Consider the following 23,360-nt stretch of genomic DNA (forward strand, 5'->3'; position numbering starts at 1 on the left):
AATTGGTTAAGTATGTTCTAGTGTCTGGCCACCAGCTGCCAGCCACAACATTGCACAATGTTGCCTTAATGCTGTTTGTTCCAATCAGTTAATTTGTCTGTATTATGAACTCCTCTGCCATCAGGAAGAGAAAAGCACTTTAAGGCTATTTCAACCCGTCTGCTCTGCCTTCCTTTGTCAAAAGTCTAATTTGCAATTAGGAATTTCAGCAGCACTTTCATGTGCTCAGAAAGCAGCAGAGCAAAGCTTCCAGAGAGATTCATTTCCCATAGAAATAGAAGTATCAGCAATTCCCAAGAAGCTGGTCTTTATTAGAAGTTAGTAAATTGTTAGTATTGTCGTTTATGGGGCTGTAAAAGTGCACAGAGCCAAGCTGTCTCCTCCAGAGACCAGCGTGGTAACGTGTGCCTCACATGGTTGGTTCCTCTCAGGCTGGAGGCAGATTCACTGTTGAGGGATCAGGAAAGAATTCTCTGCTGGGAAGCCCCAAGCTCAGGGTGCGCCCGTCCTTTATGATGCCCTAATAATATGCTGGTTAGTGTAAAATAGGGATGAGATGCATGAGATCCTCCTCATTTCCTACGGGACTTGCTGCCAAAGTTGTCCCTCTACTTATATAGTTGGGTCTTAACCTTTGCTTGTAGCTGAGCTTCCTTATCCCCTAATTTAAATATTGTTTTCCTAATAAGACCCTTATTCAGAAAAGATGCTGAATTGTCTCCTGGAAAGGCATTGATTTTTCTATAATTCCCATCTATTTCTTCCAGCAATACCTTTGAAATTATGGCCTTTGTTTATTAGTTCTGTTGTTGTTATTATTGGTACAATGCAAGATTCTTCCAAATGAGTGATCCGTACTTCCATTGGTGTTGTTTTATAATTAAATCCTAGGGCCATGCTTTCTAAAGGATTTCAGTCCAATGAGTAATTGCTCAGTGAAATAATCTGTAAATAAAGAAGACGGGGATGAACAGAGTGGCATGAATACAGAAAGTAGGAATCACAGTCTTACAGGTAGAAGTCCTGGTATCTCTCCCTCTCTGAATTAGTTGCCTTGAACCATTTTATAGTCAATGTAGGAAGATTAATTATTCTAGGGTGCAATTCCTGTCAGCCCCAAATAGATTAGATAATTCATGCTCTAAAAGTACCTGGTTTACTCAAGTGACTAGTAAGCAAGCCCAGAATGGCTGGATCAAATGTAGATGTCTACATGGTAAATATCTAAAGTGAAGTTGGATATCCCTTTCAGTCCTGGGGCTGACAGCAGCAGGGCTGGTGGGAATGTCAGCAGACATCAGTGTCGTCAGTTCTTATCCAGCAGGGTTTGATGGCTGGAGATCCCTTCTTCATCTATTTTAGGGTCACTTTGGATTTATGTTTCACTATTTTCTTAATACAGCCTGCATTACATGCACTTTATTTTCTTCAGTCTTCAATTATTCAATTTTGCAGTCCCTTTGTTATATTTCAATGGTTTAGACAGTTGCCTGCCTGTGTAGGGACCACAGACTGACCACTGGGATTTGTGTTTACAGTCTGGGACCTCCAGTATACTATGTGTTTGCATTCTTGCAAGCTGTATTTTATTCTAGGATCATAGGTAGTTTAATCTACACAAAAAATCTACTTGTTATCACTATAAACTAGAGCTAACTCAAAGCAAACTCAACTACTGGACATTTCCTCCCACAGTTAAATAAAACAAGCTCATTATTAGCTAAGGCCAGGACAAGCCCAAACAAACCCTGACACCCTTTTCTGTCAGGTCAATAAAAAAAAAAAAGTGGCCTTTTAGTAGGCAATGGCAAAAAAAGTAATATTTACAGGGCTACACCAAACAGCATCCAGGAGCTGTTTGGCTGTGTTTGCACAGTGCTGTGCCTCATCTGTTGTGCTCCAGAAGTCGTGTAGCTGTGTTGACACTGCTGTGCTAATACAGCTACACAACTGCTGAGCAGCGTTTAGCTTGCGTGTGCCCAGCTCAGCACACGGACAGAGAGAGCTTCCATCTGTCTCCAGCCGTCTTTAGAGGCAGATCCACAGACTGTCTGCCTCTTGTAAAACTGCAAGCAAGGAAGAGGACAAAGATGCTGGAACTCTTTCTTATAGTGATGGTTTAGTATTAGGAAACCCATCTGAGTAATTATAAATGCCTGGGTATTTGGAACACCTTTTTGGAACACATTTGGAACATTTAATGTCCCCTAAAAAAGTTTATTTATGTTTCTAGTTATTCAATAGCAAAATCAAGGATACATTCAGTGATCTTCAATAATTATAACTTCCAATGTCCTGGCATGACATTTTTAAAATGCAGTTGTGAGATTACTGTGCTGACAAACCGGAATCTTTCTAATTGTTTAAAGTACTTCCAACTACCAATCAGAACAGAATACATACTCTATTAAGTTGACAATTACCATATATTTGGGCATTTCACAGTCCACTTAGTCTCCTGATAGAGTTCCCTGAATGATCTTCCCCTCTCATTTCTTCCTGTCTAGCAGATTGTTTTAAGAAGTATTTAAACACCAGAGCAGGTGATAAAATATTTCTGGTAATCCTTTAAGGTGAATTATAAGCTTATGGGAAGAAGGGTTGACTTTCATTTAAGGGATAAAATACGGCCAAGTTCAACAACCATGGAAAAGTAGCAGCCACCTGACAGTAAACAGCCAGAGACGTCCTAGAGGAGCCGGTGGTTTTGTTCTAATTTATTTTTGTGGCATTCGACTGTATAAATATCGTAGAGATGACTACATTTCAGCTGGTTCTCCTTCAGATGAATGGTGGCTCCCAGGGTTGGAGTAATCATGTTGTGAAAAGGGCTTCTAAACCTGGCAAGTCTTGTTCCATGTGTTCTTTTTTTTTTTCTTTTTGCTGCCATGTTAGGCTCTGATAGCTAGCTTTGATGTTGAAGCCTACTTTATTGACATCTGAAGGTGGATGAGATAAATTCTATATGCATCCTAAAGGCAATACCTCCTAGCTAGAGTTTCCAGTGATGAATAAGGACTTTTATAAAATGCTGGACACATATGACACTGAAGTTGTAGCATGCAGCTTCATTTTAAGAGGCTAAATCAGATGAAAACAAGACAGACACATGGGACAAGTGCATAACTGATGCAAGCTCATCCTGCCAATTCAAATGGAATGCTTTTCCCTTTTGAAGGGGTAGCTTTGTGCCAGTGGACTGTTCCAGAGGAGAAACTGTCTCATGTCATTCTCCTTTTACAGTGGATTTTTCCAAGTGGCAAGGAGTTGATGTAAATACTTTATCTTTTTTTTCTAAACATAACATAAGTACATTACATAAATACAGTCATGTACTCTTATCTGACCCAGATAAAATTTCTGCTGTTTGATAATGCATGATATCAATGAAGGTGGAACCAAGGTTGTTCTGCAAGGGCTTTTATGCCTGAGCAATGACATCTGCCATCTGGCTTGTCTCCTGTGCTGACCTGTGCTGGCAGACCCCATTTTGAACAGTGAATAAGCCTTATCAGGTGCAGACATATTTCTGATCATTGATCCTAGTCACCTGCTTAAGTCTTATTGTGCTGTCTGACATGCCTTTCAGCCCAAGGAGAGCTTCTTTCACATGATAAGGTGAGGAATGGGGCTAACATCTTCTGGCATCTTCCAGTGCTGAGACTGGTTCCGTAATACGCTTCATACTCTGAGATGGCTGCTACTTTGAAAGCTTTATTGACCTGATAAATGTTCCTAGCTCATGTTAAATGGGCTGTGAGTCTGATCCAGATGGCTTGCTGGATACAGCATTGAGGTCAGAAGCTGCTGACACTTGAGCCAGCAATGTGCATAAGCTACAGCATCTGGGATCAAAGCCGTAATTCTCTTGTTAATCAAACCAGGCCTCTGTCAGTTCCTGGTGGTTTTGCAACATTAATTTTTGACCTGATACACTAACAAAAAGAAAAATACTTGTGTCTAGTAACTTAGGATAATTCATGCAGGGAAGACAAACTATCAGGAGATATTCTACCTCTCTTTTTCATTTTCCTTGGCACTCGCAAAGGTATCCATGTCAACACTGAACATCCTATAAATGGATGGTGCCATTTCTCATCAATGCTGAAACAGATTTCCCAGAGTTATATGTGTTTTTAAATCAACTGGGAGATTCAGGTTCAGACAGAGTAATAAGCCATCACACTTAAAAAATATAAAATTGGGTCAGCACACCCAGTGTTTTTGCTGACAGACATAATTTGTTCTGCTAGAAGGAGAGATGTCAAACAAAGCATTGGTGAGGACAGCACAAATATTTTCAGTCAATAGAGGGGAAATTCTTAGCAAGTTCACTTTGATTTTGATCACACCTTTCTTTCAGTACTCTGACAAAAAATGCATAGCTAGTAAGTGGTGCAAGACAAAACAGTATTTAGATCAAATAGTAAACAACTTTTGAAAAGTACCCTTCTTACTCGTAATTCTATGGTTGCACAACAGTACAATCCTTTTTGTCTGGGAGAATCAGCTTTTCATGTGGCTAGTGTGTCTACCTCAGACCACTTCATGTTTTAAATATGAAAAAAACTTAATAAGCTGATTTGTTTGGGATGAGAGAGGTGGTGATGATGGTCAAATTTCTTGGGAAAATTAGACAGCTTCCAAGACCAGCGTTTTTTTGAAAGTGCTGCTGAACGGCCCTTTTTCAAAAAGATCTTTCCCACAGCTAAACTGTCACTTTTACCTCTGTACTGTCCACCTATGTAGCAGTTTTTCCGAGAGCTATGAGCCTTCCAAATAGTAATTCTAAACTTCGGGGGGGGGGTGGAAAAAATAAATCAGTGCCAAGTCAAGATACTTGAGTCTTGAGCAAAAATTGGTAAGCCCCCCCGTAAGCGAGGACTGATGTGACCATGTTTGCCTGCGGCCCGGGTGTGACCAGGCAGTAAGTGGAGCCCCGCGGGGCGGGATGTGTGTGTGTGTACCCTCCCCTTGGAGCCAGGGCGCTTCCCTTGGGTGGAGACACCGCGCGAGGGAACTCCGGGAGGCTGAGAGCCTTCGGGGGACCGGCATCCCGCTGAAACCTACAGGATTCTGAAGCCAGTCGGATGGTGCCGATTCCCTTGGAGCTAAATCCAGTGCAGTAACGGGAGAGAAGTTGGAGAGAGGCCCGCGGGCCCCCGCGCCGCCCGTGCCGCCGCACGCGCCGCAGCCGCTGGGTGGCGCCCTCAGGACGGAGAAGAAGCGCGCGTGAGGCGGCGGCGCAGGGACCGGGAGCGGGACCGGCACCCGGGCTCTGGCTGTGGCGCTGCTCCCGGCGCTGGGCACCCACTGCAGAGGACTCTGCTCGGCTCGCAGCCTCCTGCACGGCATCCCGGCCTTTGCACAGGCTGGGGTGGCCGAGAGGACCCTGCCATGCAGACGAGATGAGGGTGGGGCCGGCCCCGCTGATTCTGATACAAGGCAGCGCTGCCGGGGGCCGGGGGTGAAGATCATCCTCCTCTTCGTCCTCCTCCTCCTTCTCCTCCTCTTCCCTCCCGTCCGTAGCGCCCTGAGTCTCCCCGTCCCGCAGAGACCGCGGGTTTCCATCAGCTGCCAGCCCTGATTCCCGTGGTGATGTTCCAGCCCCTCCTGAACCTCTTTCCTCCACAGCGGGGACAGGCTGGCACCAGGCACCACTGGTACCCCAGAACTGGGATAACCTCTGGAATCCCAGCGGCTGTGCTGGCGCCAGGGGCGCTGGCTGGGCGGGAGAAACACCTGCAGGAGCCTGGCGAGGGGCTGAGCCCGGCTGCGGCCAGTGACGCCCAGTGCCAGGGTGCAGGGGGCCCAGGACAATGGAAGCGGGCCGTGTGGTGGTGCAGAACCGCTTTCCCTTCCGTGGCTGAGGTCATGCAGAGCTCCTGTCCAAGCACATCCGAAAGAGAAAGTGGGGCCCCGCTCCTCCAGCGAGGGCAGAGGTGCCAGGCGCTCTAGAGTAGTGGCGGCAATTCAGGGCACTGCTGGTTTCATAGGTGGGCTTGGGGGAACATGAGACCCCTGAAGGGTTATTTCAATTGGAATTGCACAGTAATCAGAGGCTGAGGGAAGATCTGGCATGGAGGATAATTTGGTCTAATGGTAGGGATGGGTTCACATGGCTGGAAGACTGCTGTCCAGGAAGGGGCCCTGGGTGCTGAGATAAGGACCAGCCTCAGCATTGTCTTGTAGCCATCCTGGAGGGGGAGCACTCTGGGTCCCAGGCTCTGGGGCTACCATTGGCAGCAGCTGGTCAATGGGATGGACCAAGGATTGAGCTGAGGTGCTGCGTACCTCAGCCTCCCCTTTTCTCCCTTGGCCCAGCATCTCCTTCTCTCCCTTTAACCTGCACAGGCCTCAGCTTCATCCTCTCTTACCTCTGTGTGACCCAAGCTCTGTCTTCTCCAGGACAAACCGAACCTTCTATCCCTTCCTGACCCTCCTTCCCTATCCCTTTGCTAAATCTCCCCTTCCTGTCCCTTGCTGAGCCATCCCTAACATCTGATCTACAAATGGGGTCTCAGCAGAGCTGAGTAGAAGGGGAGAATCACCCCCTCCCTTGACCTGCTGGCCAGGCTGCTGGGAATGCAGCCCAGCACGTAATTCTATATGCCATAGTTCTATGGCATTGATCTATAGTGAGGATGATTTTAGATTGCGGGTAGAAGTTTTTATTTGTCCTGTCCTTTTCCAAAGGTGACACTTCTTTGACATTTGAGAACCTTTGGTAGAGCTAAAGGACATCTGCTAAAGCAGTACAGAGGAGGCCTCATCACTGTTTTATTCTGTTGCCCAATGAATCTGGATGTCCTCTTCCATAGGATTCTGAGGCATGCTCTAATGTAATCTGGTTTGAATAGTTACAAGTCCTGTGGGTCTCCTCTCTTTAAGGAAAAGGCAGAGGAAAGTTCATCTTAGAGCATCATTGGAGTATAGCTTGGTTCAAGCTACAGTAGGTATGTGCATCTCAGCTGATATATATATATATATATATATATATATATATATATATATATATATATATATATATATGCTTGGCCTATTCAGTCATTAGGATGATACCAGTGTGTGCAAAAAGTATGGGATAATTCAGTTCTGTGACATGGGAAAGATCTGATGTTTTTCATGCTCCCAATGTGCTTTCAGCAACAAAGGACATTCCTTCATTAACTTCTGCTGTGTTTAAGCATGCTGCGTGTTCTAATAGTCAGCTTTGCTGTTGGAGTGTGTACCTAGAGGAGAGTACGGCTAGCAGGAGGAACCATTTAGCTGAAAAAAATAAGTGTGCTCTGAAAACTGGAACCAGTTTTCCTTACCTGATAGGAAATTCAGAAGTTATGGGATGTCCTTTCATTTCCAAACTGGGAAACAAAACATGGTTGAAAACTGAAATTTAATGTGAGTAAAGCTATCACATTGGCTTGTTTGTTTCAGATTTACAGTTTAGACTATATTTTATGTGATGTAAAAATGTTTTTAAGCAATAATTCCAAACAATACTTCAACATATTATAAAGGATTTTCTTTTATTTTTTTCTTCTTCCAAGCAAGATTTAGACTTTGTCAGAGAGTTGGGGCTTTAAAAGCCCCAGCAATTCCAAAGGGGTGAAATGCTCCATTAGATTTGTAACTAAATGTAATTACTTATATTTTTATTTCTTATGATCTGCATTTCACTAATTTTGAACTCCTATGTATCTTACTCAGAGGATTTTTTTAGCATTATATGTCTATTTTATCTTGGTGTCATAGACAGGAAGTAAATGTAAAAGGTACTTCAGATGTAAAATAAACATTCATTTAATTCCTATGATAGGAACACATTTATATTTCATGATTTCTAAATTCAAAGTACTGTAATATCTAGATCTGGATGGCTGCTTTTGAGGGGAAATGATAAACAACATTGTCCCTTGCAGTTAGATAGCAATATTGAGAACAGTCCATTCAGCAACAAATCAAAAGATTTATATTAAAAAAGAAAGTCATATTAATCTTGCCTCAGTTGCATCATGTATGAAACTTATTTGAAATAGATGGTAGAAACAGTAACCTGCAAAAGAGGGTGATTACACTTCAGCCTAGAGAAACGATAACATGGAGATAGAAAAGTAACTGTCTGTAACTTGGAACTATTTTTTCCTTCTGCATTGAAACAGAAAATCTGCAATAACTGACTGAAAGGATGGGCTTGTCTGATGTTATATGTGTATACTGCTTCATAGAATACATGGGGAGAGATGCATTGCAGTATGTAAAAAGTCTTTGTCAGATATAGAGTAGTTTTGATCTTGGTATTTCATCTTGTCTGGATTTTTGTGTAGTGGGCCTTTCATATATATGGCATGGAATACTGTGTTTTACTGATAGTGCAGGCAAAGTAAATATCTAATGCAGTGTGCTAAATGATGTGGATATGTGGATATACAGCTATTTGTGAGTTTTGTGCTTTTATTTAGGTATTCCTGAGTGCAGAAGAGCAAATAAAAAATTGTAACTGGTAGCTAGATTTTCATTATTTGAACTCACTGTTTTGTAGTAGCAGATACAGATAGCAAGTTTATGATTGTTTTCCTTAGACACTCCCAAATTCAGTAAGATAAAATATTTTCATGGTCTCTGTTGACCAGGACTTGGGAGCTTTGGGCTTAACTTTGAGTTAAATGCTGCAACAGGTAATTGGCTTCATGGGCACGATGCAATCTTTTATTTTCCATTTGTAAAACAGATGAAATCCCTGAGAACAATCGCTGATCACTAATAAGTGCATCTGCCACGCATGCCCTGTGGATCAGATGACCTCTGAGGTCTTTGGCAGTTTCCCTTTCTGATTATTTTTTCCCTGCCTTTTCCATTTAAAATGAAGCACATCTGATTGGTCATATCAGTGGGTGTGTCTTATCCCGTATATACTCAATTTCAGCACAAGGACAGCCAGTGCCAGTAAGGGGCTCCCAGCGTTATTACAGTACAAATAATAAAAAAATACAGCCTTGGTGTGAGTTGGTTATTACTGCTCAAAAGCAGTACAGCAGGTTCATACAAACTATTTTTTATCTCCCAGGAAGAAGTTTTCACTGAGACAAAGAGAGGATTATCACTTCATGAATAAACAACTGTAGAGAGTTTTCAGATAAAAAAGCAGAGATTGCAAAATGCTTTCCAGGAATACTATAATTTCTTTTGTTAAATTGCTCTAAAGGACACTCTGTTCCTTGCCGTTTTTCCTCCAAAATATATTTCTCCATCTATGAAGAAATTTGTTTTCCAACTTCGTGAAGTATGGTCGGGTTTTAGAGCTGTTATGAATCTTGTGCAGGAAACATGGGAACGGTTCTGATATATGACAGATGTAAAGCAACTAGTATGATGAAAACCATTCAAAGAACTCATATATTTTTCTTTCTCCTCTGCTGTGTTCAGAGAACCCTTCACTGTATCATCAGTTTAGAGTTACAGAGCTCCAAAGCTGGATATCAGAAAACTCAGGAAACATCACTGGTTCCAGCTCATCCCTCATGTAACTCCATGGATTTGGATGAGATTATACCAGGAGTAAGCTGAGCCTGCTTGACTTCATGAGATTCAGCATGAGGATTTGTAATGCTAAACTGTCAGTAGAGGCGAAAGAATTGTCTAAACGGAGTGGAGGAATTAGGAAAAGGGGAGGGGGAAGGAGGAAGAAAAAGTAGAGGGAAGAGAAAGCTGATTTCAGATGACTGTCAGCTCTGCCTATATCCTTGCCCTTTATATTTCCCCTGCTTTTATTTGGTTTTCTTTTTGCCATCCTTTTATTCGTTTTATTTTCATGGTTTGGTTATTTTAGCCAGCCTTTTCTCTGTGGTGCTTGTTCAGTTTTTTAGCACTGTCATTTGAACAGCTTTTAACAGCTACACGTATTAGGCAAGTGACAAGGGACCCCCTGGGGGAAGCGATTCAGCCTTTCAGCAGCACTTGGGAAATCTCCTTTACTCTGATTCCATGGAGCTCTGCATATACTTAGTAGCGAAAAGGAGCTGTGAGGTCTAACACAGAGCAGGTGGAGACCTTGGGCTGTGGATCTACTTGAAAAGAATGAACTCTCTCCATTAAAGGAGAAAATCTGGAATGGCTGCAGAATTTACTGATGTTTGAGAATATTGTGGTGCTGTTGTGGTTTTTATTTCTCTGTTAAGTGCATTGCTGCAGTGCCCAGACATAACAGTCATGGACTATGACTTGTACTTGACACAGACACAGGTCTTAAAGCCGAGGTCCTATTTTGGGAAAGGCTCTTCTGGATGAAGATTATGTTTTTGAAGTGAACGAGGGGAAAGAAAAAATAGTAGGTTTGCAGTTTTTCTCTGAGTTTCTTTTATCATCAGGTCTTGGTGACATTTTCAGAAACCGATAGGAAAAGTCAAATTACAAAGCAATTTCAGCTTTCCACTCTGCACAGATACTGGATTTAAGCGCTTGTCTGACTCAGAGTTATGATTTTGAAAGTGTTTTTCAGGAAATACCTTTTTTAAAGATCACTTTACTACTTGAAATCACAATTTGCAAGAGAAAACTTTTACAAGATCAAATGAGACCTTTTTCCTTTTTCAGTGGGAACTTTCAAGAACACAGGAAAAAAAGTGAAGGCATTTTTGTGTTGTGTTTTGCTTTCTGTAACTTTAGAAAGATTGTGGAGGTAGTGAAAGCTGTGCTCTCAGTAAGAATCAGGGGCAAGCAGAATGATCTGTGAAAGACTCTTATTCTGTTTTGAAGTCCAGAGGCTAAACACATTTGAGGAAATATTATTTAACACTATGCAAGGAGATTTGATGTGCAGTTCCCACTGCAGCAAAGTCTCCGTGTAGTGTTTGAGAACCTGCTTCCTCCAGGAGGAGGCAGTTTCTGTAACAAAAAAAAAAAGGCAGTTTTCCTCCTAACAAAACAAATGATTATGTTGTTGACTGTAGATAGGAAATGATGAATATGTCATTTTTGACAGTACAATAATTTACCTGATTGTTTTTTCTATAAGAAGGTTCAGTGATGCTAAAAGTAAAATAAAAAATATTGCTAGCATTACTGTATTGATTGAAGACACAAAATATTCTGGTTTAGCTGATGTTTGCATTCATCATGTGTTTATTCTCTTCGGTTATATATATGTGTAAATGCATTCTTGTTAAAATTAAAGCCAAATTATTGATCTGTCAAGCTGCTTCTAAAAACTCATCCTCTGTCAAGAGCTGTGCTGAGCAGCATGTAGCCCAAAGTAGCCAATTTACAAAAGACAGATAATTTAGAAGCAAAGTCGTCATGACAACTTTAAATCCATATCCACCTTTTCCATGCACACATTATGAATGAAGGAGTGAAGGGGTTGTCAAGGGAACTTAAACTGAACATCCTAATTTCTGGGATTCACAGTTTAGACTAAGCACTGTTTTTGTTGGGTTTTAACTACTGCTTTGTATTCAGAATTCTAGTTAGTCCTGTATTTAGACTTTTAGATTATTTTGGGATCTTATAGATGAATGGCATACATAATATGCAATAAGAAAAAAAAGGAAGAAAATACTCCTAAGACTTCTGTTGAAATTTGCATAGAACTCCAGGTGTAGCATTGTGCTAAACCTCGCTTTTAGCAGTACTTCCTGTGAAGAGAAGGATCTTTGATACCTTTATTCTAGATACATGTCCGTGGTTTTGATTTCATGGCAGTTTTACCTAGGGATAGGACCACAGAGCTAAATGGCACTATTTCTGATGCACAGCAGTGTAAGTAAAACAAACCCAGATAAACCTGTTCTTTAAGAAATGTAACCGACTTCTTTTCTTTTTTCTTGTGTAAACAAAGTAAAATAAACACAAGGAAGTTTTACTCTGGTCAGTCAGTGGAGCACTAATGGCTGTCCCAAGTCCAACAAAGAACCATCTTCCTTAGTTCTCACTTATGGGTACAACTAATGTGGAAGAAGAGATGTTAGATGTCTGATTTGTTTTGTCAGAGCAGAAACTGCTCCATAATAGTTTACAATAATATTTTAAGTGAGAAAGCATGGGATGGCTGTTTCTTTCTTGTACTAGCATCAGGTAAGCATGTTCACCAACACTATTTTGGAGAAAGCTTGTGCTGCCTGCCACCCCAGGGACTGGCAAGCCCACCTTCTCTCTGTGCATTCAGCTGACTTGTGAGGGTCCTTCCCAGTCTGTCCCTGATTGTGCACTTTCAGCAGAGCTTCCTGGCAGGCTGCAGTATACAAGAAATTTGGTATAACATCCAAATACATGCTGTTACACGCTGGGAGCAAACTGATGAACTGTTTCGTTTCAGTCCAGTGTTCAAGACTCCAGTGTGCAGGAGAGAAATTGCCATCGTCTGCATTGATTCATCTGGACCTCAGCTTGGAGCTTCGGGACAGATGCTGGTACTAGCTGATCTAAGTGATATGGAGCAAAAGCTGCTGGAATGCAAGAGTTTGAGCATGAATTGCAAACCGAAGACATACCAATGAATGGTTTCAGCGATAACTTTTGGCTGCAGATTCCTGGGGTCCATCTGTGCTCGAAAGTGATCAGCTGCTGACCGCTGTTTTTAACAAAAGTGCAACAACATCAGGAAACTCTCCAGGGCAGTATTAAAATTCAGGCAGTAGGAAGAAGCTTTCCCTGCTGTTGCTCTGAATCACCTTTTCTGTGGATAAGGGCCTTCACTGCTCTGGTACCTTGCCAAAGGCACGTATTTTGGAAAAGAAGGATATTCGGGGTAAAGCAGATGAGAGCTTGCACAAAATTATTTAACAACCTAGGAGAAAGAATCACCAAACAGAAGCTGTTCTGAAGGGCTGTGTTCTGAAATGACCCCTTGGGGGAAACTGGACTCCTGGACAAATCTGAAAAGCTGCTGCCTCTGTCTGCAGTGATGAATGGTTGGGACAATCTGTGGAGTAAACAGCTATTTCCAGGGGAAGGGAAGAAGCACAAGCTGGAGAATATAGGCAGGGGCAGCAGTTGTCAGCTGAGTGGATGAGGCTGATAAAATGAGTCTTGTAAACTCTTCGAGCATAATTCTGAATTCTGTACCTGCTTCTGGTCTGTGAATGTTCCATCCCTGTGGCACATCTCTTCCATACATCCTGTGCAGTTCCTGTTGACTTTGAAGATGAGTTTGGAATAATCAGTCAGATTTTAAAATGTACTCAATTCACAGTGCAGTAGCACACCTGTGTCAAGAAAGGTCTATGCGGTGTTGCTGGCTGTGTGCTATTGCTGGGAGATGTGTACATGAATTTTAAGTGGTTACAAAGTTATTCATAGCCTGATAACTAAAGGAGAGGAGAAAGACGTATTACTATGAATTTTACTGTCTTAAGCACAGAAGGTTTCCTACCACCTTGAGAAAAGCATTTGAATTGTATTTAAAATAATTAAACATCTTGTCCAAGTAAGGAGTGGAGTGGGAGCAAAGCCAAGAAAGCTTCACTGGCTAATTTTGAAGCATATGGCACAATTAATAATGGACTGAAACTGCAAAATTAGAGCTGGATATTGGAATTTTTGGATAGTGTGCATTGGTTCAAAAAGAACAGCATTTGAACACCACAGTGACATAGAAGGATCTAATAATGCATACATTCCAGAGACATAAAAGTATCGAAGTCTGCTGATGCATAGGAGAAATAAGTGAAATTCAGCTATTACTTTTATTGGATGTGAACACTTCACTAGAGAGGCTTCATTACCTAGCAAGAGCTGACATAGAGACCCCTTATATTCTTAGGGGCTGTGAGCACTTTCCATATGATTGGGACATGTAATGTTAAAGCAACAGATCTGTTTGGACTGCTGGCTCAAGAACTGTGGCCTCCAGGTCATACATTTTATGATTTTATAGCTTAATTAAAAATCCCCATTCCTCTCTGTCCCCAGCAAAGTTTGCTAGGAGTTCAAGTGGGCCATTTACCCTCTTTGAAAAGAGGATATTGAATAATCAGTTTCTCTTGGCATGAATGATTTGTGTTGTTCATATTGGGATCCTGGACAGAGCACATGCAAAAGAACTCTGTTCCCTTTGTCTTTATGGACCATCCTTTCAAGATCAGCATTTTTGATGTGTGTATACTCATTTTTGATGTCACTTAGCATCTTTTCTTACTTCATTCTGCAAATTGTTACCTATGAGTGTTCTTGCTAATTTCAGAGGAAGCAGTTTCATCAGTACGACTATGTGTGCTTGAATAAAAATTTGGAGGAGGGGAGCTTTCTTTTGTTCTCCTTTATAAATACCACTGTAAAGGTTAAAGCTCTTGCTTTAACCAAAGAATGAAATGTAAGTTAATATATGACGTTAAAAGATCACAAAATTGGGTGGCTGTGTGGGAAAATACCTTATTTGAGTTTGATATGCATTATGCCCAAATTCTCCCTCTCTTGTAGTGTCTTTTAAGGTTTATGGCCAGAGAAAGCACAGAAATTGGAGCTAATCTGGTCCCATTATACAGGGTTCATAAGCTTGCACAGAGAATCTGAAGTCAAGCCAGAGGGACAAGAACTGGCTGTTCTGTACAGTCTGTCTGGTTTGCTTTGATAACATCTTTTGCAGTTAAGCCACTACTGGCATCATGTACCATTTTTATTTTATGTGATCAGGCATGCCTTTCCCCAGAAGAAGATTCCTATATAGCTTTTTAAAAGCAGTTTGATGTTTTTATATGCTAGACTTACTGTTTCCCTGGTTTATCTTAGTAGCTCAGGTACAGGCTATGGTACCTACTCTAGGATGGGCATGTAGAAATGCATTTATTTGTTTTATTTTCATAGCAGAAATTTTAAGTCTGGAAATAATTTTCTATCTATTAAGAGTATCTTGAGGTCCCTCCCAGAAGTTCATCCTTGTTATGATGGGGGAATGAACATTCCTCTGAAGTGCTTAACTGTCTGACGTTAGACACAACTGGAGTGGAGAAGTGGAAGTGGAGAAAAATAGGAATAAGCAAGTATTTTTCAATCATGCAGTGAAATGCTTTCCCCTCTGAGCAAGACAAAATAGGAACCTGTGATTGCCTCCCAAGGCTCCTTCCTAATGTGGCATAGCTAAATGTTACCCTCTATTGAGAGCTGTGTCTGAGTGTCACTGTCAAGCCCAAAGGAAACAAATTCAGAGGAAACAATCGGCCTTCATGCCTCTGGATTGTAATGTTAATTGGCTGATTTAATGCAACTTAAGTTAAGAATTTTAACTAGAGACAGTTCTGCTCCCTCAGTCTCTGTCTTAGATTCCTATTTCTTTCCTGAAATAAAGTGTCATCTATAACTTTGAAATTTTTGGATTTGTCAGTTTGTGGTAGATCAAACAAAGTAAGATTTAAATGCAGGATTTTTAATATATGTGTCTTCTTATGCCTTATTAATGCAATCAGTCGGCTTAGGAAAAATATGCCAAAGATAACAAACTTGCAGAGTGCATTCTTTCTTCCTCCTTCAGAAAATATAGGTTATGCTTATGAAGATTAACTGCTTGCTTTGGAAAGTGGAGTGATCTATTTTTATGCAGGTGAGGTAAAATATGGACAGCAACTGTTTTTGCTTTTTATGTCCTTCAGGACCTGATTCTGTCAGGTTCAGAGCAATATTGCCCACAAAGTCTAAGCCAGGATGTCAGGGAGCGAAGCCAGGTAGGAGCAGATCCAGAAGGAGCTTTGGCTGGTCTGTAGGTTCAGGGCATATTGTGCAGTGGCCATGTGGCCTTCAGTGTTCTTGCCCACCACACAGGCAGGAGGGTTGCAAGGACAGCTGACAAATCCCACAAACACCACAAAATTCACCCTTGGGGGTGACACCTGGTGAGGAGGAGGAGAACACATCTCTGACTCTACCCCGGCTCTCTTCTCCCCTGCTGCTGTTTTGTCAGGTGAGCCAGATCAGCCATATGGTAAATAATGAATAACTAAATTATTTCCTTTTTATTCTATTAGATGTTTTTAACCTTTGCACAGAAGATAAGTGAGACTTGATTATGCATCTTCACAGCTGAGAGTGTTGAGGATTTTCAGGATGGAGCCCACACTAAAATGTTTCCTCTCTCTGTTTATATTGCTGCACAGCATGGTTCTTACCAGCACAGTGTTATTGTGGTTGATGGGCTGACAGGGAAGAGGGGTAAAAGCAAATGTTGTTTCAGTTCACTTGGTTAGTTCTACAACTAGTCCTTGCTGGAGTGGTATTTTCAATGTCTGCTAACCCAGACCTATATTATAAGTGGAGAAGAAATGAGGACCTGATTTAAAGCTTTTGCCATGCAGTAGCTTAAAACACATGCATCCTAAAATTATTTATTAATTGGATTTTACATGCTGAATATCTAAGCCTTGTTTGCAGCAGGAGGTGTGAGGATTTGCAATTTGCAAAACTTGTAGGTGGTGATTAGTCTGCTAAATCCTATTCAAAACTGGCCTGGCTTATTTCTCAGCTGTGAGAGAGATCTTTAGGCAAATGTCCTAATACATTCACCATATGAACACTTTGCAGGTCAGTGACTGTACATTCAGAAGTATTTTACTCAGAGATAAAATCTTCATCACAGTTTCATGATCATAAACACGTGGTGACAAAAGTAGTTCAGAGCTTTGCACACCACGTGTTGGCTTTATATTAATTTTTAGTTACAATTCTTCTGGGGTTACCCACAATGACTCAAGGTCCTGCACTAATTGAACAGGAGGAAAGAATAAAATTAATGGACAGCAAAGGTCAGTATGTGGCTTATGACTCATATAATAATTTATTGTAAATACATGAGAGTGGCTGTACATGTATAGTCAGATGGCAGCCTAGAAAGGTCTGGCACCTGGGATCTGCTGCCTGTTTTCATCTAGAAAACCCCCCCTCTTTGTAGTGCTTTGGTCATTCGTTATATACTTGATTTCTTCTGCCTTGTTCCTCCATTGCACCTTTTGTTATTTTTGGTCTTTGTGCTTCTGGTCTTGCTAAAGAAAATGAGCAAAAGTTATTCTAAAACAGTGCTGTGTTCCCAGTACTGAATGCTTAAATTAGAAGAAACTGAGCAATAGTGGTGCATATTTTCTCAGAAATCTGTCCTGACTTCCAATTCAAGTTTGCTGGATGCTGTTGGAAGTGTTATGTGTCTGGAAATACTTGTGTTGGACTAGTCTGGATTGCAAGGGTCTGACCTCTGTGGCATACAAGAGTCCTTGTAGCCCTTGGGTCCCATCATCACAGGCTTGCTGCAGGATGGATGAGGCTTGCTGTAAATACTCTGTAGAGCAGTTCTGCATATTAGCAGAACCACTGTGATTTCCAAATTTTGATGAAGCAGAGAAATACACACAGGGGAGAGAGAGAGACATTATAAAATGTCCCAGCTATGGAAAATGCATTTCTTGTTATTTTTTATTTTTTCAGACAGTGATTTTTTTCACAGTGATAGAGTTATAAGACAGAAATCTCTAGAAAAGTGGATAAAAACATTAAAAGATGCTTTGTGTTTTGTTTCTTTGTTTTGATTTTTTTACTACTGCTCTGTAATTTCCCAACAAATGTTCCAAGAGCTTCTCTTGAAAATATAGGAAAAAAAATTACTTTCAAAGCTTAATAATTTGAACTGGCAGAGATGTCAGATTGACAGAAATGAAATCTGGACCTGGTACCTTCCCTAGGTCTGAACTGCAATAATTGACTAATGCCAGCTGTGGCAGCAACTATTTGTCCACTGGAATGAGACTGGCCATTAGATACTAATGCCTTCTAGTCACTAATGAACACTTCAAGATTTGAACCAATGATTTACAGGTTAATGATCTCAAATCTTATTATCAATGTGCATGGGAATAATTGAGAATTGTGGAGCAAGGGAGACTGAACTGCTTAGTAACACTCCTTAAAACAGGAAGAAGCATTTTTCTTATAAATGGCTTTCCTTTGAAATGTTCTAAAGTGATTGTACAAATTTCATATCATAATTATACCCTTGATTTCTTGAGTACCAGAAGAATTATTGTTTTTCAAGTCCCCAAAAGTGTAATCTGGGGGTCAATAAATGAACAAAACCAAGATCAACTAAGCCACACTTAAAGTCCCTAGCCATACATCCTGAAAGTTCCTTTTCAACATCCACTGTACCTGTGCAACCAATAATTCCAGTGTGACTTGTCTTCCTATGAAATTCTGTCTGTTGGTAGAAAATTTAGACTCATATCTCTGATTTAACCCCTATTCAGCAGTGTGAGCCACGGATTAATGAAATTTTTTCCTTTGAGGCGATGGATAGAGCAATATATCTCAAACTCATTCCACTGTACCTGTATGGCTTGGCTTGTTCTTACAATGAATGGTTTCCATATCCCAGATTGCCAGTTCCTGTACCTGAAGCTATGAAAGATGGCATTGGGGTGAGACTGGGCTCTTGCCTCACATGTTAAGGTGAGACCCTCACTGCCACTAGGACGTTCTGAGGTGTATACATTTTAAAGTCATATCTACAGAGTGTGAATGAGAGTGCACATGTGTAAGACATTGGAATTAGTGCCAAAGTAGTATTTAAAGTAATGGTGTATACATGGTAGGCCAAAAAGAGAAAAGGAAGCTAGAGGAATGATGTAAGTAAAATTCCAAGTGTTGGAAGCAGTGATAATTGCTCCATGACCACAGACCTCATCACAGATACAAAGCTAGTGTAAAACAACTCACACTGGGTATGAGCCTTTTTCGTAAATAGAGGCTGCAAAGGCTCCAATGTTCATGTGTTTCATCACCTCTCGTGATGAATCCAGGAGACTGGATAAGAACTTTCCAGGTGGTGTCCCTCCCGCTCTCTCACCAGAAGGCATCTAGGAGAAGGTACTTGAATACACAAACATCTCTGTTCTTACAGCCATACAGGAATGGGTGTGGGTGAGGCAAATCTGTTTCTTCAAAAATCAAAATCTACTTCCCTATCTGTGTAGCCTTGCCTTGAGTGTTGCTTCTTTGGCTGCTGTATAGGAATGCTTCTGAGGTATCTGAGCCTGCTGCAGTCCTTACTATAGCTGCCTTTACAAAACCCATGTTGTTATCCCACTCCTGGAGACACCTGGACATTTGCTGAGCTTTATAAAAGGAATCTGCATCAGAACAGACTGGCAGAATACTGGCATAGCCATAATCATCAGCTTTTTCCTCTTCTAAATACTGTAGAATAGTTTGGCACTGTATAATGGGGGATAATACAGGGCAAGATTATTGATCTACTATGAGGAAAGCTATGTGGTGGTGAAGTTAACTAATTTCAAACCCAAGCTAATCCTGCACTGCTGCCGGCTGTGGAATGGCCTTGTCAAGGTATTATATTAGCTTAATTTTTGCCTTGTAACACACCACTTTGACCATTTTTTTGACACTTTGTATAGACAAGAAATAAATTAAAGCTTTAGAGATAAAGCATATATATGGCCTTTTTTTATTTTGTACAAATGCAGACCTAACATTAGGAAAGGGACTGCTAAATTATGGTACTGAAGTTTTATGAAATGTAATTATAGGTCCAAAGATATTTTGTGTGGAAGGAAAAAGCTTACTGTACACTATTAAAGTGTTTTATGTGCAGAGATGACTGACACAATGCATTATGGGGCTAGAATAAGCATAATTGTCCAGGAAGAAGTAATTGAAAATAGTCCTTTAGATGTCAAAATAAAGCTATACATCATGTGAGACTGTCAGTAGTTATTACATATCTTTGGTAGTAGAGACAAGCTTCCTTGAGGCTCATAATTTATGTTTCAAACAAAAATAACAGTATTTAGGACTTGTGCTTTAGCATGTCCATATGGGCACTGCTGGACCGGTTGAGTTTCAAGTGGCCAGACATTTTGCCATTACCCTGCTGGAGTAACTGGGATCTGTGAGCCATGGGGAGGCAGGAGACCCCCAAGTCCCCTGGTCTGCTGACATTGGGTGGTTCCCAGTGCCTCGACAGGGTGGGAGCATGGGGAAGACACACTAGTGCCTACAGCAGCATGAGCTCGTATGTGCTGGCTGCAGCCACAGCAGAACTGGAGAGCACAACCTTCTTTCTCTACAAGGATCATGTGAATCTGCTCTGCAGGATGGGAAAAATACTCTTCCAACATGAGAAGTCACAGCTCTGGCTGTGGTTTTAAACCTTGGGATGGAGTGGCAGGGTCATCAGCAAACATTTTAAATTAATATTGTCTCTTAACTTAAAAGAAATCCATAAACATGTTACTATCTTGGATTTTTTTGAAAGCTGAGAGTCTTTGAATGAGTGTATTCATGCATTATACATACAGGTGATGTTAATTACTTCAGTCAGCTTGTTGTAAACTAGCAAAGTTTATTTTGTTTGTGAATAACAGCAATGTATCACACAGGAACACCCTGAGAGTTAATTAACATGGGGTAACCAATTTGATGTTCCTTGGATAAAAGCTCTGTACAAGCTGATTACTCTTGCCGTTCAGGAAAGGTTGTAGTACCTTTGTTCACATGCAGAGGTAACTTCATAAGAAAGCCCAGTAGAGTTCACTGAACTTATTTCAGCAGCAGTGACATGCACTGAACACGAGCCAGCCCTCCCTTCTTCTGTGTTACCAGTGATTAATACATACTTAGCACCATTGCAGTGAAGAAAAATAACAATAATTTTGTTTGTAAGTGTATGACTGTATAGTTAAAATATATATATCTAAAAAGTTTATTGAAACTATAGCCCATAAGTGTATATGAAGACTGCTGTGAATAGTGTGTTCCACTTTAAACTGCAAACCACATATAGACTGTAAGATGAATATTGCTGGGCTATAGTTTTTCAGCCAGAATAATAATTATTCTCTCAATGAGTATCTTGGATAGACAGGGTGGAGAGAGAGAAGAAGGAGAAGGAGAAGGAGAAGGAGAAGGAGAAGGAGAAGGAGAAGGAGAAGGAGAAGGAGAAGGAGAAGGAGAAGGAGAAGGAGAAGGAGAAGGAGAAGGAGAAGGAGAAGGAGAAGGAGGCTAGCAGTGGAAGAGGGCTGTAGTTTGCTGGAAATGTTTTTTAAGAACTGGTTCATCATCTGCTGGTGATTTTCATAGCTCATTCCACTGAATCAGGTAGAATTATACACCTTTATACAAACATGAGATGCAGTCTGTAAAATCTGTGCTTTACACCGTAGTTATTCCAATAAAACAGAAAGGAGGTCTGTCCATGCTTACTCAAATGTCCAGGAAGTGATGATAAGACTTTTGAAAACATCTGGATGAAGGGAACAATAATGGAAGCAAAAACACATGAAGAAGTTTACTAGAAATTACTTAATCAGGTCATGAAGTGTGAGAAATGTGTTAACAACATGAGGAGCACTCCAGGGGTAAGACTGGTAATGGTTATAGCCACGAATGAAAGTCCTCTGGATAAAGCAACCTAACACATACTACCCAACTGTGGGTTTGGAAATCTGCTGGAACAAATTTTCATGTATTTGTTTTGATTGAAATAGGCAGAATTATTAATATAACATGAATCAAAATCAGAGGGTATCCGGGGAAAGCTATCCCAAAACCTTGTCATTCCTAATCCTAAGGGAAAGAAGATAAAGAAGCAGCTCACCAATCCATTTTACATCTGGGGAGAAAAGCAGATATATAGCTGGAAACTTGTGGCTGCATTAGAACTTCTTAAAGATCCAGGAGTCAAAGAACCTCACATAAATTTGTAACAAATATTTCTATTATAAATACTGCCATTGTTATGGTCAAAATAAGAGAACAGTGTGAAATACAGTGCAGATAACAAGGAATATAAGAAAAATATCTATATAGCTATTAGAAGAACAATCTGACAGGGACCTCAAACATTTTGGTAGAATGGCTTAAAACTGGAATGAATCTGCTTCAGGCAATACATATAGTTTAAAGTCACAAAAAGGAAATTTTCTGAAGACCAATCTGAGGAATATGTTTTAGAGCCTAAAGCTCCTGTACAGTGTACGGGAAAGTAGTAACTTCACAATGCTGTGCAAAACAATTTGGTGATGGTACCAGACTATAAACTGGAGATGGGTCAACAGTGTAATATTGGCTTAGAAAGTGTTTATGTCTCTCCTGAACGCATTGACAACCACATCCTACGTGAAACATGATGTTAGCTAATTTAGGTTACCTCGCATTTACAAAATCTGTGTTGGAGGAATGTTTCGGGTGTCATATTTTAAGAAAATGCAGAATAACTTAAAAGATGCTCAACAGGGAGAAATGTGGCCTCTGAGAAAAGCTCTTCTATAAAATAAAAGGAAAAGTGGATAACAGGACTGGAGTTTTCAATCATAATGAAGGTATAAGGAGGCTGGTGATAAGTGGTTCTCCATGTCTGTGGAGAGAAGGATGAGAAGTAATCAGATTAATTTGTAGCAAGGGAGATTTAGGTTAGATATTAGGATAAACTTTCTAACTATAAAGATATTTAAGCACTGGAACAGATTGCCTTGGGAGTCTATGTGGTTGCACTGCCAGTATTTAAGATCTAGTTTCTCAGAGGTGGTCTAAGGCTGGCTGAGCTTATCTGAAAGCTGGAGGAGCTGATGACCACTTACAACTCCTCCCTTTCCCATAGGACTGTCATATACATTATACAGAAAATGTAATATAGTATGAATAAACTCTTCCATAAAACTTGATGAGTTTAAATGTTATTAGTCACTATGTTCAGAAGAGGCTGTGAAAAATCTTACACCTGGGGCCTTCACAGGATGGGGAAAGACTCATGCAGCAGTCCTGGGAATTTGGGAAGTCTGAATCTGAACAGCTCCCTGCATATAGTTCTGTTACACCAAGTTGGGTCTCTTTATGCTCCCTTTGTAGAAATTAAAATGCAGGGAAGAAATTATAATGCACTGATGCTTCATCTGTGCAACTTTCTACCTATCAATGGGCTCTTTACTAGAGTGCTGTGCGTCCCTGTAGAAGTGACTAGAAAATGTCATGCAGCATTGCTGGGTAACATCTTTTATTTTCCTTAAAGTAACTGCACACTCTCTGTGAAGCAAGGCAAAAATAGCCAAAATAAATGTTAAAAGTGTCCACAATCGTAACTGAGGGCTTGGTTCTGAAATCTGCTGTATGGAAGCCAACTGTAGAGTCAATATTTTTTTCAGATGCACAGACAGGAAAAGGAGTATCTAACTGAAATATCTTCCTTTTAGATGAAATGGTGTAAGGAATCTAATAGGATGAAAAATATCTGGTTGTACCTCTAAGTCACTAAATACTTAATGAAAGATTATTTAGTTATACTTTGATTTAAAGCAGTTTTCTTTATGGTAGTTTTAGGAAGGTTTGTCACAGAATTATAGAATAGTAGAATGATACAGGCTGGGAGGTATCTGCTCTAG

This window comes from Sturnus vulgaris, chromosome 2 (assembly GCF_052056855.1).
Source record: "Sturnus vulgaris isolate bStuVul1 chromosome 2, bStuVul1.hap1, whole genome shotgun sequence".
NCBI lineage: Eukaryota > Metazoa > Chordata > Aves > Passeriformes > Sturnidae > Sturnus > Sturnus vulgaris.